The 12,452-nt window shown below is 46.1% G+C and overlaps 1 protein-coding gene across 6 annotated transcripts in view; it reads left to right on the top strand.

The window, feature by feature from the left end:
- SLC39A14 (solute carrier family 39 member 14) overlaps positions 1–12,452 on the top strand; it is a 54,298-nt gene that overhangs the window by 22,474 nt on the left and 19,372 nt on the right. The window contains exon 1 of one of the 6 annotated variants that reach the window (XM_066267636.1): positions 4,729–4,847. The exons of the other annotated variants lie outside the window; for them this stretch is intronic. The gene's annotated coding sequence lies outside the window, so the exon portion shown is untranslated. Of the gene's footprint in view, positions 1–4,728; positions 4,848–12,452 lie in introns of those variants that run through there. 6 annotated transcript variants of the gene reach the window in all.

Raw genomic sequence — 12,452 nt, 5'->3', positions numbered from 1 at the left:
GGAGGGCCCTGGCTGGGGTGGCCCTGGCTGGCTCCTGCTCACTGGGCTGTCGACTCAGTCAGTTTTAGAAGACTTCGCTTTGTCAAGCCCAGGGCCCTGCTAGAACGGTGGAGCCAGGCAGATGCACTCCTTCTCTGCCCTACCATGCGGTCCTGAAAGTGGGGCTCAGCATGTGGCTGAATCAACCATCCCTGCTGTCTGCTGGCTGCGGCGGGCTGACACCAGTCTCTGCCCTTCCCAGCCCCTCTCCCAGGCACTGATACATGCAGCGGGGGGCTCAGTAAATATTGGTCAGTGAGCAGCAGGCCACTGGTTCTAATTTTGTCTCCGGCTTCTAGGTCATCACTGTTTTGTGGATGTGTGTGTGTTTTTCTCACCATCCCTTGCAGCAGTGTGAGGTTTCATGAGGAGAGCAATTAGGCTGCTGCCTCTGGGTACCGCCACTCTTACTCCCTGGCAGCCCTTCTGTAACTGTCTGCTGAAATCTCCCACCCTGGGTGGTCCATTGGCTGGGCCAGAGCTTAAGGTGAGGTTCTGGGAGTGGGATCGGGAAGAAAACACCTCCTTTTAGGGTAAGCTGGAGAGCAGTTAGGTGGGAGGCCAAAGTGGGCAGGAGAAGAAAGGGCCCACTGAGTCCTGGGCCACTTGGCCTGCCTTATAAACTGTAATATTTGTGCTGGGTGTGGGAGGGGTTTTCAGCCTGTCTGAGAGGAGAGTGGCCTCCTGACCGTGGTCATTAGGTGGGTGGGGACATCCACAGGCAGGGTAGTTTTTTGGAAAACCTTTTGAGCTCCGAAGAGCCTATCAGGCGATACTGACTTGGGTACCAAGCTGTGAGACTACTGGATTCTTACTGAGTCTGCTGGGACTTGCACCAATGACTGTATCTTAGGTTGACCAGCAGTACGGGGAAAATGCTAATTATTTGTAGAACACGTGGCAGTTTTTGTTTTTAACTGTATTAATTATTGCTTTTATTGCTTCTAGGATCACCAGATTTAGAAAATTCTCCCTGACTCCTTATAAAAATAATCAACCACGTTTTCTTATATTGCTGGACCCCCACCACCTATTGGGATACATCAATGAGTTGAAATAAAGAAAATAAGTAACCAAACACTCCAAAATCCCACCACTCAGAAATAGTCATCACTAATATTAGGTGAACATTATTACAGAAAATCTTTCAGGCATACCCACAGGAAACAAGAGAGGTAGATATAGAAACCATAACAATGCCCTGGCTGGATAGCTTGGTTGGTTAGAATATCATTCTGAAGCACAGAGGTTGTTGATTTGATTCCTGGTCAGGGCACATACAGGAACAGCTTGATGTTCCTGTCTCTCTCCTTCTCTTGCTGAAATCAATAAATAAAAATTAAAAACAAACAAGAACATAGCAAAATTAAAAACTAAAGGAATTGTTAAGCTTTATCTATTTATTTGTGACAGAGAGACAGAGCAGGACAGATAGGGACAGACAGGAAGGGAGAGAGATGAAAAGCATCAGTTCTTCATTGCGGCTCCTTAGTATCTTTAATTCATTGACTGCTTTCTCATTTCCCTTATGTGCCTTGAGGGAGGGGGGAGGCGCCCACTAAGGTTAAAAAAATAAGACCTTGTGGCCTGACCAGGCAGTGGCACAGTGGATAGAGTGTCAGACTGGGATGTAGAGGACCCATGTTCGAGAGCCCGAGGTTGCCAGCTTGAACGCAGGCTCATCTGGTTTGAGCAGAGTTCACCAGCTTGGACCCAAGGTCGCTGGCTCAAGCAAGGGGTTACTCGGTCTGCTGAAGGCCCACGGTCAAGGCACATATGAGAAAGCAATCAATGAACAACTAAGGTGTCACAACGAAAAACTGATGATTGATGCTTCTTTCATCTCTCTGTGTTCCTGTCTATCACTCTCTGACTCTCTCTGTCTCTGTAAAAAAAAAACCAAAACCTTGTGAATCATATCTATAATTGTTTCCATTTTAAACAGTATTTGTGTATTTGTAGGGGACTCACTGCAGAGATGCAGTGTGGCTCCAGCCGCAGAGGCGTCTGGGAAGGGCTGTGCTCCCAGTGAGTCCTCTCTGTGACTCTGCAAACCTCACGCTGGGCCGACTGCCCCAAAGCCAGAAGGCTGCCTCCCAAAGGCAAACATCATGTCCCAGGAGGGAGGTTAATGAGTGTACAGAGTGCGGCACTGCCTGCTGTTACCTTTAACTTAGAAATGCATCGCTCTTTCTGGTCTACGTGATACCTACCATATGGTTTTGCTATTAACCCCCTATAAAAAGGGGACCTGGTTCTGGGAGGATACAACCCGGCCAGCCACCACAGGAGAGAGCAGCTGCAGTGCTCCTGTATGTAAGTTTCCCCTATTACAGTACTCTTACGAATTTGGATAAAGCTCTGTGTCAGTTTTTCGAAATCAATTCTGAATTTAGACTTTTGGGGCTTTCCACCCAAAGTTTTGATTGACTCTTTGCCATGAAAAATGAGGACATTTCCGTTTTCACATTTTTTCTCATCTTCTTTCTTCTCATCTCTTGATTGTTTTAATTATATTATTAAATTGTTCATTTTTATAACTTCTTTATTCTTCTCTATAACCATAATCCCCATAGTTATTTGTTTTTATATATATCTCTCTCTCTTTCTTTTGATTATAATAATTTAGTGTAGAGTAACTTACTTACAGAAAGATTGGGTTGGAGCGGAAGGTGATCCCATAGTTCAGGGGTAGTCAACCTTTTTAATTTTTTATTTTTAAATTTTTTATTTTTCTGAAGCTGGAAACGGGGAGAGACAGTCAGACAGACTCCCGCATGTGCCCGACCGGGATCCACCCGGCACGCCCACCAGGGGGCGACGCTCTGCCCCTCTGGGGCGTCACTCTGTCGCGACCAGAGCCACTCTAGCGCCTGGGGCAGAGGCCAAGGAGCCATCCCCAGCGCCCGCGCCATCTTTGCTCCAACGGAGCCTCAGCTGCGGGAGGGGAAGAGAGAGACAGAGAGGAAGGAGAGGGGGAGGGGTGGAGAAGCAGATGGGCGCTTCTCCTGTGTGCCCTGGCCGAGAATCGAACCCGGGACTTCTGCACGCCAGGCCGACGCTCTACCACTGAGCCAACCGGCCAGGGCGGTAGTCAACCTTTTTATACCTACCGCCTACTTTTGTATCTCTGTTAGTAGTAAAATTTTCTAACTGCCCACCAGTTCCACAGTAATGGTGATTTTTAAAGTAGGGAAGTAACTTTACTTTATAAAATTTATAAATCAGAGTTACAGCAAGTTAAAGCATATAATAATAATTACTTACCAAGTACTTGATGTCGGATTTTCGCTAAGTTTGGCAGAATAAATCTTTTTGTATTTTTCTGAAGTTGGAAATGGAGAGGCAGTCAGACAGACTCCCGCATGCGCCCGACCAGGATCCACCCAGCATGCCCACCAGGGGGCGATGCTCTGCCCATCTGGGGCATCCCTCTGCCGCATCCAGAACCATTCTAGCGCCTGAGGCAGAGGCCACAGAGCCATCCTTAGCACCCGGCTCAACTTTGCTCCAATGGAGCCTTGGCTGCAGGAGGGGAAGAGAGAGACAGAGGAAGGAGAAGGGGAGGGGTGGAGAAGCAGATGGGCGCTTCTCCTGTGTGCCCTGGCTGGGAATCGAACCCGGGACTCCTGCATGCCAGGCCGACGCTCTACCACTGAGCCAACCGGCCAGGGCCAGCAGAATAAATCTTTATAAAACAACTTACTATAGTTAAATCTATCTTTTTATTTATACTTTGGTTGCTCCGCTACGGCCCACCATGAAAGCTGGAATGCCCACTAGTGAGCAGTAGGGACCAGGTTGACAACCACTGCCATAGTTTGTACAGATAACCTCTGCTGCTAGACAGTCGTTACAGTAAATGTTTTATAGTATAGCCGAACTACTAATGGTTGACAAGACAAAGGAACCATACCTCCTGGTGGTCTTATGGTGGATAATTGTTTACAATTGACACCAGCACCGAGTTTGGTATTTATCTCAGCTGCTATGCCATCTGGCTTTTTGGTGACAGGACTCTGGTTACATTGTGTAAGCTTACAGGACATAACTAATCATTAACTGTGAGGCTTTGGTGCTGGCTGAGGCTAGTTAGGTCAGGTTCAGAACATGGAAATTCAAGTGAAATCAAGGGATACACAAAGATGGAGTCAGCTCTGTTTACATCTATACAGAGAAAGTTTTGGAAGCTGTCATAGATATCAAATAGAGGATTTTAGACTCATGAAAAAAAGATGAAATTAACAGAATCAGAACTGTTGACAGACTATGCACAGTTAATGTTTCATCACTTCAAGTGAAATGTGGAAGACTTACAACCATATAGATCCTTTTACTCTCCCTGTTTTATATTATAGTTGTTATATGAATTATGTTGACATAAAATTGAAAACCTGAACAGACGCTGTTACAATTTCTGCTCTCATTAGTTATACCTATTTAAAAGAATTTAAGAGGCTACATTTACCATTTATATTTCTCCTTCATTCCTAAAGTGTTCCTCTGTTTTTTATTTATTTGAAGGGTTTATTGTTTGCCATTAGTCATCTTACCATGGCTTCTGCATTCCTGGGCTCCTTTTAAAAAATATCTCTTAATTAGCTACATATCATTATATGTCATTTTCCCCATATTGGAAGGGAATTCATGCTTGGGAATTTCTGCTTGTTGTCTTGATTAAATTTGTAGGACAGATCAAAGTTGGGCGCCAGTTGTGGACAAGTCCTGCCGGGAGTGAGGACGACGGAGACGCAAAGACCCGACTCGGGGGACCAGGTTCCGTGACGCAGATCCACTTTATTCAGGAAGTAAGCTAGCTTATATACACAGGTTCAGCCTATAGGATGTTACAGCGTGTCCTTTATAGCCAATGGCTGAAAAGATCAGGGAGCTGCGTGGTTGATGCTAAGTCACTTCCTTCAAGCGGGCGAGCTCCCTTCCTAGGTATGCCCAGGAGGGTTCTGGGAGCTGGAGTATTCTCACAGCATTGCATCAGCCACAGCTGCTAGGAATGTGCTCTGCACTCCAACCACATCTCCCCCTTCTCTTTTAATTAAGGCCAATTGGACTTGATGAATAATATCCGTTGCTCATTTGTTCCTTCTCTCAAAATTGTATACACATTGTAGCATTTTCCTCCTGATACTGAATGTTGCTGTGGGGAAGATGAGGGCTGCCTGAATTTTCTGCCACTTAAAAGAAGTCTACTATGTTTAATAATTTTTGTAATAAAATATTTTGGTGCAAAAAAAATTTCCTTTAGATGCCTAAAAAAACTCTTACAGTCAGTAGGTTGCTTAACTGAACTATCTCAGAGTTGAGCATTCTGCATCAGTATTTGTTAACTATGCTAATAAAATGTATTATTTCAATCTTCAGAATCTTTTTCCCTTTCATTTCAGGGAAATCTTGAGTTATTAATTATATTAAAACATATCCTCTATACCAGTGGTTCTCAACCTGTGGGTCATGACCCCGGCGGGGGTCGAACGACCAAAACACAGGGGTCGCCAAAAGCCATTGGAAAATACATATTTATTATATAATACATTTTTAAATAAAATATGTATTTACATGTTGTGTAGGTTTATAGCATAAGAGCTAAAGGGGATAGAATTTTTCACCCCAAAATATGTCTCTTTGGCATAAGGATTATTTCAGGCTGATTAATTTTAAGAAAGAGCAGGTATGGGAGAAGCTCTGAACACCAGGTAGAAGTTGCCTTTTGTAGAAGACATTCCCATTTGTAAGGGAAACCGTCGTGTGTAAGGGTGTCCCCTCACTGCACCAGGAAGAGAGAGATGGTCATGTCTCTAGAAAGCCTTATCAGAGAAGGCAGTGACTTGAATCTGCTTAACAGCCTTAATAACTTTACCCTGGGTTGCTGTGCTCTTCCTGGCAACCTCCCACAACTGACCTTCCCCATCCCTAAAATCTTCTTTTGTCCTAACCTGAAGATGGTATGTAAGTTGGTGGCTTCAACCATTTTGACGAGTTTCTCAGTTTATTTGGGTCTCTCTCAATGTATATAGGAAGTATATATGTTAATAAACTTTAGTTTGTTTTTCTTCTGTTCATCTGTCTTTTGTCACAGTGCTGTCTCAGCCGAGAACATAGAGTGGTAGGGGAAAATTATTTTTCCTCCCCTATAGAGCAGTAAGCTATAGCACCTATATTTGTGTAAGTGCACACGACGACACATTGCTCAGAAAATATGTCTGTTGTTCAGAGATGTGACTGCATTTTCTTTAATTTGTCTTCAACTGCATTCACTGGTTATCTCAAACCTTCCTTTGTCAGTATTGTTATTTTTAAATTACTGACAATTTTGTTCTGTTCATTATAATTTATTTATTGGTTCTTAAGCAATGTATCTTTTGTTTTGCCTTGGTTTTTAGTAAGCCTGCATCTTTCCAACTTCGTCTTTGAGCTTTTACGGCATCTACCTTCTGATGAAGTTATTCTGCCGTGTGAGAGTGTGACTTCCTTTCAGCTGACATGTTTGTCTTTTGTATGGTTGACCTGCTGATTTTTTTTCGTGTTTATGTTAGTGCTCTCTGGCTCTGTTGGCTCTAAAATAATACAATGACTTTCTCCCCTTGACATTGAGGTAGATTAATCCTCTCCCCAAGCACAGCAGTGCTGAGAGCTGGGATGTGTGGCCTGAATCTATGTCCGGTGGCATGAATCAACGGTGACTGGGGTTGAGGTGGGGAGACAGGCTTCTATTCTGAGAGTTTGGTAACAGCCCCTGTGGCATGGCTCAGCCCCCTTGTTTAGGGGGTGTGCTCCATTTCTTTTGGAGGGGGAGGAATGCTCGCTGGAATTGGGTAATTTCTCCCAATTCAATATGTGGCCTCAGAGGCCTGCCTTCCCTCAAAGAGTGTTAGCCCTTGTTCCCTCAATTTCATCTGTGTATGGGTTTTTCCCAGCGGCTTTCCCCATCACTCCTATATTGAAGAAGAAAAATAATTGGCGATTTGCCACTCTCCGGATGTGGGGGAGGTTAGTGAGGATTCTCCAGGTTCTGTTTCCATCTCTGGCTGTTAGGCCTGGGCCAGGGCTGGGAGGTGAGCCATGCACAGGGTGCCTCCTGCCTCTTGCATTCCTTCCTTGCCTGTGGTTTTGAAGTTATTATGTCAGAGTTTGCCCATCTCCTTGTTTGTCTGTTCTTGGTGACTTTTTTTTTTTTTTTTTTTTAACAAGGACAGAGAGAGAGAGCCAGAGAGAGGGATAGACAGGGACAAACAGGAACGGAGAGAGATGAGAGGCATCAATCATCAGTTTTTCGTTGCAACACCTTAGTTGTTCATTATTGCTTTCTCATATGTGCCTTGACCGCGGGCTTTCAGCAGATGGAGCAACCCCTTGCTTGAGCCAGCGACCTTGGGTCCAAGCTGGTGAGCTTTTTGCTCAAGCCAGATGAGCCCGCACTCAAGCCGGTGACCTCGGGGTCTCGAACCTGGGTCCTCCTCATCCCAGTCTGATGCTCTATCCACTGTGCCACCACCTGGTCAGGCTGTTCTTGGTGACTTTTGCTTGCTTGCTTAATACTATTTTTTTACTCAAATGTTAATTCTCAGAGGAAGAAAACTTTTTTTTTTTTTGTATTTTTTTTTTGTATTTTTCTGAAGCTGGAAACGGGGAGAGACAGACAGACAGACTCCCGCATGCGCCCGACCGGGATCCACCCGGCACGCCCACCAGGGGGCGACGCTCTGCCCACCAGGGGGCGATGCTCTGCCCCTCCGGGGTGTCACTTTGTTGCGACCAGAGCCACTTTAGCGCAGAGACCAAGGAGCCATCCCCAGCGCCTAGGCCATCTTTGCTCCAATGGAGCCCTGCTGTGGGAGGGGAAGAGAGAGACAGAGAGGAAGGAGAAGGGGAGGGGTGGAGAAGCAGATGGGCGCTTCTCCTGTGTGCCCTGGCCGGGAATTGAACCCGGGACTTCTGCACGCCAGGCCGACGCTCTACCACTGAGCCAACCGGCCAGGGCCTAGTTCTCCATCTTAACTAAAATTTTTATTTTATTTTTTTTTATTTTTAAAGCATTTGATTTTTTTTTAAGTTATTTATTTATTTATTTATTCATTTTAGAGGAGAGAGAGAGAGAGAGAAAGAAGGAGGGGAGGAGCAGGAAGCTTCAGCCCCCATATGTGCCTTGACCAGGCAAGCCCAGGGCTTCGAACCGGCAACCTCAGCACTCCAGGCCTACGCTTTATCCACTGTGCCACCACAGGTCAGGCTAAAATTTTTATTTTTATATAGTGTTTCAATACACTTTATTTTTCTCGATATTCATAAAACTGCTGATTTGTTTACCTCTTTCCAAGCTGAGCAAACAGATCTGGTGAGATCAGTGAGTTGCCTGGAGTCACTGCAAATTGGACTTCTCACACGAAGTCCATCGTCCTTCTGTTGCCAAAGTTGGTGCCACCCTAGTGAGTAGCACCCACTTTACCAAAGACAGACATGGGTTTTGTTTTTTTAAGATTTTATTTATTCATTTTAGAGAGGGGGGACAGAGAGAGAAGCTGAGAGAGAGAAGGGGGAGGAGCAGGAAGGGGGAGGAGCAGGAAGCATCAACTCCCATACGTGCCTTGACCAGGCAAGCCCGGGGTTTTGAACCAGCAACCTCAGTGTTCCAGGTCAACGCTTTTACCCATTGCGCCACCGCAGGTCAGGCAGACGTGGGGGTTTTGATTCTTTAGAACCTCCACCTGCACCCCGAGGCCTGACTTTGTTACCTTTGGGAATGTCCACTGGGAAGATAGTCTTGTTAGGTTGACAACTCTCAGCCTTCTCAGGGAGTGGAAAAAGACTAGTCTACCCAAAGGTCTTCTGTAGAGAGGAGCTGTCAACCGGAGAGAAGCCCAGCAGAGTGGAAGCTGTCTTATACTCAGTTGGAGTGTCAGGGCTCCCACCCCTGGAGGATGTGCTGAGGCCGCAGGTGCCTCAGAGACACCTGCTGTCCGTCCCCAGAGGAATATGAAAGAACACCTCTTTTTACACTGGATTTCAGGCGAGGGGAATGGTCATGATGATGTGCTGAGGCCGTCAGGGGTGGAGCCAGCATTCCTATTCCTGCAACGCCCCCGCCCATGCTGCTCTCTGTACCTCCATGTCTGCCCCTCCAACCCAGAGTCATTCTTTGGTGTGGCAATCAGCCTTTTCTCAGTTTTAAATAAAGTGCTATATAAAAACCCAACTCAGACTGCATTTGTGCAGATTGCCACCACAGCCAGCCAAGGCCCCAGCTGAGGAGTTCCTGCCTTGTCATTTATGGTGCTCCCACATAGCCCATACTTAGAGGGGGCAGAGAATCAACGTAAGCGGGTAGGGTTTCAGACACACGTCTTACCCATTTTCTGTGGTGTACCACTTGGCCTTGGAAACAGTTATGCCTTAGCCAAGTTTGTCTTTGGAGCATTTGATCTTATGTTCCACATGTCATTGCTGGGCCCCGAGGAATCTGAGTGAGAATGGTGGGCTTCCTGGTCAGCCAGTGGTCAGGGAAGGGCATGGAGGTTTGGGGGCCCAGCAGTTTCTGGGCCCCATGAGTCTCTGTTGCCTCTTCTACTCACATCAATGTCCAACCTTTGGACTAAGCGTCATGGAATGTCACTGCTTTGTCATCCCAAAGATAGGTGTTTGCTCCTCCCTGAGAGGGGAGGTGGGCATAGAAAAAATGCAACATGGTAAGTCCAGCAGTCAAGTGTGTTCACAGGACAGAGTGCTGCTTCTAGGGAGACACTCTGGACCAGGTGAAGGAGTGTGACAGGGAGGCGCAGTTCTGACTTAGACGCCTCCAGGATGGTAAGGAAACTTCTGAAGTTCCAGAGGGGGTTGGTCTTTCATTCCCACCCCGGGACGGGTTGGATCTGGCGCCTTGGAGACAGAGCTAAGGCACTGAAATAATTTACTTCTTTGAAGCCACACCAAGTGAGCAAAGGAGTGGACAGACTCCATCTTCTCTTCAGTGAGAGAGCCTTGTCCTCTGAGCCAACAGCACACCCAGGCCTTTGTCCCTCCTACTTGTTTTGCCCCAACTCCTCTTACTGCTCCTAGTAGGTGTCCTTGAGCGCAGTGGGATCAGCTCCTTGGGTGGACATGAGTGGCTCGCCTGGGCCCTGCCCATTTCCATTACTGGAACTGGCTTCCTCCTGTAGCTGGGCCCTTGCAGTGAGGACTCGCCAACCTCACCATCCAGCTGCTGTGAGTATGTGCTTTCCTCTATAGAGTATTTTTTTATAAATGGTTTTCCTAAAATTAACTTGTAGTTAAAGGGAAGAAAAATCTGCATTGCAGTAGAAAGCTCCCCTTCTGTGTCTGCCAGAAGTCCAGGGTCACTTGGATTTGAAGTATCCTTAGCAACTCCCAGGTCCCTCGACCAGGATTTTTCACTGCTCTCCCATTGTTCTTAGACTCGGGGGGGGGGGGGGGTCAGCACTTTGGCCAGGCAGGAAGGCTCTGCTCGCTGACCACTCCAGGCAGCAGATACTTAAGAAGTGCTGACCTTGACATGAATACCCGTCCATGAAAAGCTGAAGTGCATACTTGAAGTGTTTTTTTCCTGCTGATTTGAGGTTGCTGCAGATAAATTTGAGAAATACAGCAGAAGTTGGAACTGTTGTTTTTGTTGAAGTGATTCTGCAAGAGGAACCCTACCACACAGCCCAGCCATGAAGGCGTACAGTGTTCCCCACGAGTGCTTACTGGGGCTGAAGGAGGCTGGGGACATTTGCCCAGAGGCATGCAGGAGCTTGTGAATCTAAACGGGACCTAGAGCGTGTCCCTTGTGTTTGCACCCAGCAGGGACAGTGGTTAAAAGTGCCCTGGCTTTAGTGACATTCAGACCTGGCTTCCTTTCATGAAAAATTCAGTTCCTGGCTTTATTGCTCTACTTGCTGGCTATGGATTATGTTTCCTAATCTCTGAGCCCCAGTCTCCTCATTTAGTAACTGTAGATAAGTGTCCTGAGGTCTCTTTTTCTTTTTTGGTATTTTTCTGAAGTGAGAAGCAGGGAGGCAGAGAAACAGACATCTGCATGTGCCCGACCGGGATCCACGGGGCATGCCCACTAGGGGGAGATGCTCTGCCTATCTGGGGCGTTGCTCTATTGCAGGGCTCTGGAACCTTTTGGGCTGAGAGAGCCATGAATGCCACATATTTTAAAATGTAATTCCGTGAGAGCCATATATACAATATGTTTAACATTAAATACAAGTAAATGTGCATTTTATGTCAGACCAACACTTTTAAAGTACAATAAATCTCTGAATTCTTTTTAATAACGTTGTTATGCTGTTCCTAACCAATGATGAATAAAGTACTTCTTACCATTAATGCGACTTCTGGTGCTGCATGGTTTCGCTGATGGCTTTGTAGTCTGGTTGATACGTGGTGAGGTTAAGCTTCATGCAGGCGTTGAGACTTCCATCCTTTAAACATGATTATAGGTTGGTCTTAACATTCTTTAGATGTGAGAAAGACTGCTCACATGCATACATAGAGCCAAACATTGTCAGTACAGCAATACTCTCATGCTGCAGTGTGTGGTATGTGATGGGAAGCACGTTCTAAGTTTTGACAATCAGCTGGTCCGCGGGTTGAAGTTATTTCATTTTTCCCCACTTGTGGTTGCTCGCTAACTCTGCTTGCTGTCGTGCAAGTCTTTCCAAATCTCCATTCAGTGACTTGAACTTATTCACCCACATGTCTGAGGCCTTCAGGTCAGCAGTTTGTAGCTCAAAATCTCTGACGGAGACACCGGGGATGTAACTCAGGTTGCCGTTGTCCACTGCACATTCGTGTGGATGGGTGATGAACTTAAAAAGACGAGTGCATTCACGAAATTCTCCAAAGCGCGCTTTGAATGACTGCGAGATTAGATATGAAGCCTGGTAGCTGCTGGAGATCGAGATGTTGAGCAGGGTCACTTGCTGTGCATGCATCTTTAAACTCTCCCAGTTTTTTAAAGTGTAGTAAACGACCTGTTTCAATGTCCTGAATGAAGAGTTCCAGCTTGTTTTCAAATGCAAACACTGCTTGTTGAAGAGATAAGATTGTATTTCCAACGCCTTGCATTTTCACATTGAGCTGATTCAGATGTTCAGTCATGTCCACGAGATAGTTGAACTTCAGGAACCACTCAGTGTTAGCTAACTCTGTTTTTCCCCACCAGGCACAGAGCACCATCAGTACACACTGAAAAAAGTTTATCCATCAGTAGATTTTTTTTCTTTAGCAAACTCAGTGAAAGACTTGAATAAATCCTCCCCTCTCGTTGTCTCTTTCATAAGCAAAACAGCAAGACTTTCCTCACGTGGTGTGTCACCGACAGCATACCTTGCAATCATGCTGAACTGGGATAAATGGCTTACGTCTGTTGACTCATCCAAAGCGAGAGAAAA

This window comes from Saccopteryx bilineata, chromosome 1 (genome assembly GCF_036850765.1).
Source record: "Saccopteryx bilineata isolate mSacBil1 chromosome 1, mSacBil1_pri_phased_curated, whole genome shotgun sequence".
NCBI lineage: Eukaryota > Metazoa > Chordata > Mammalia > Chiroptera > Emballonuridae > Saccopteryx > Saccopteryx bilineata.
Note: the sequence above shows the minus strand (reverse complement) of the source record. Positions and strands in the feature narration are given on the sequence as shown.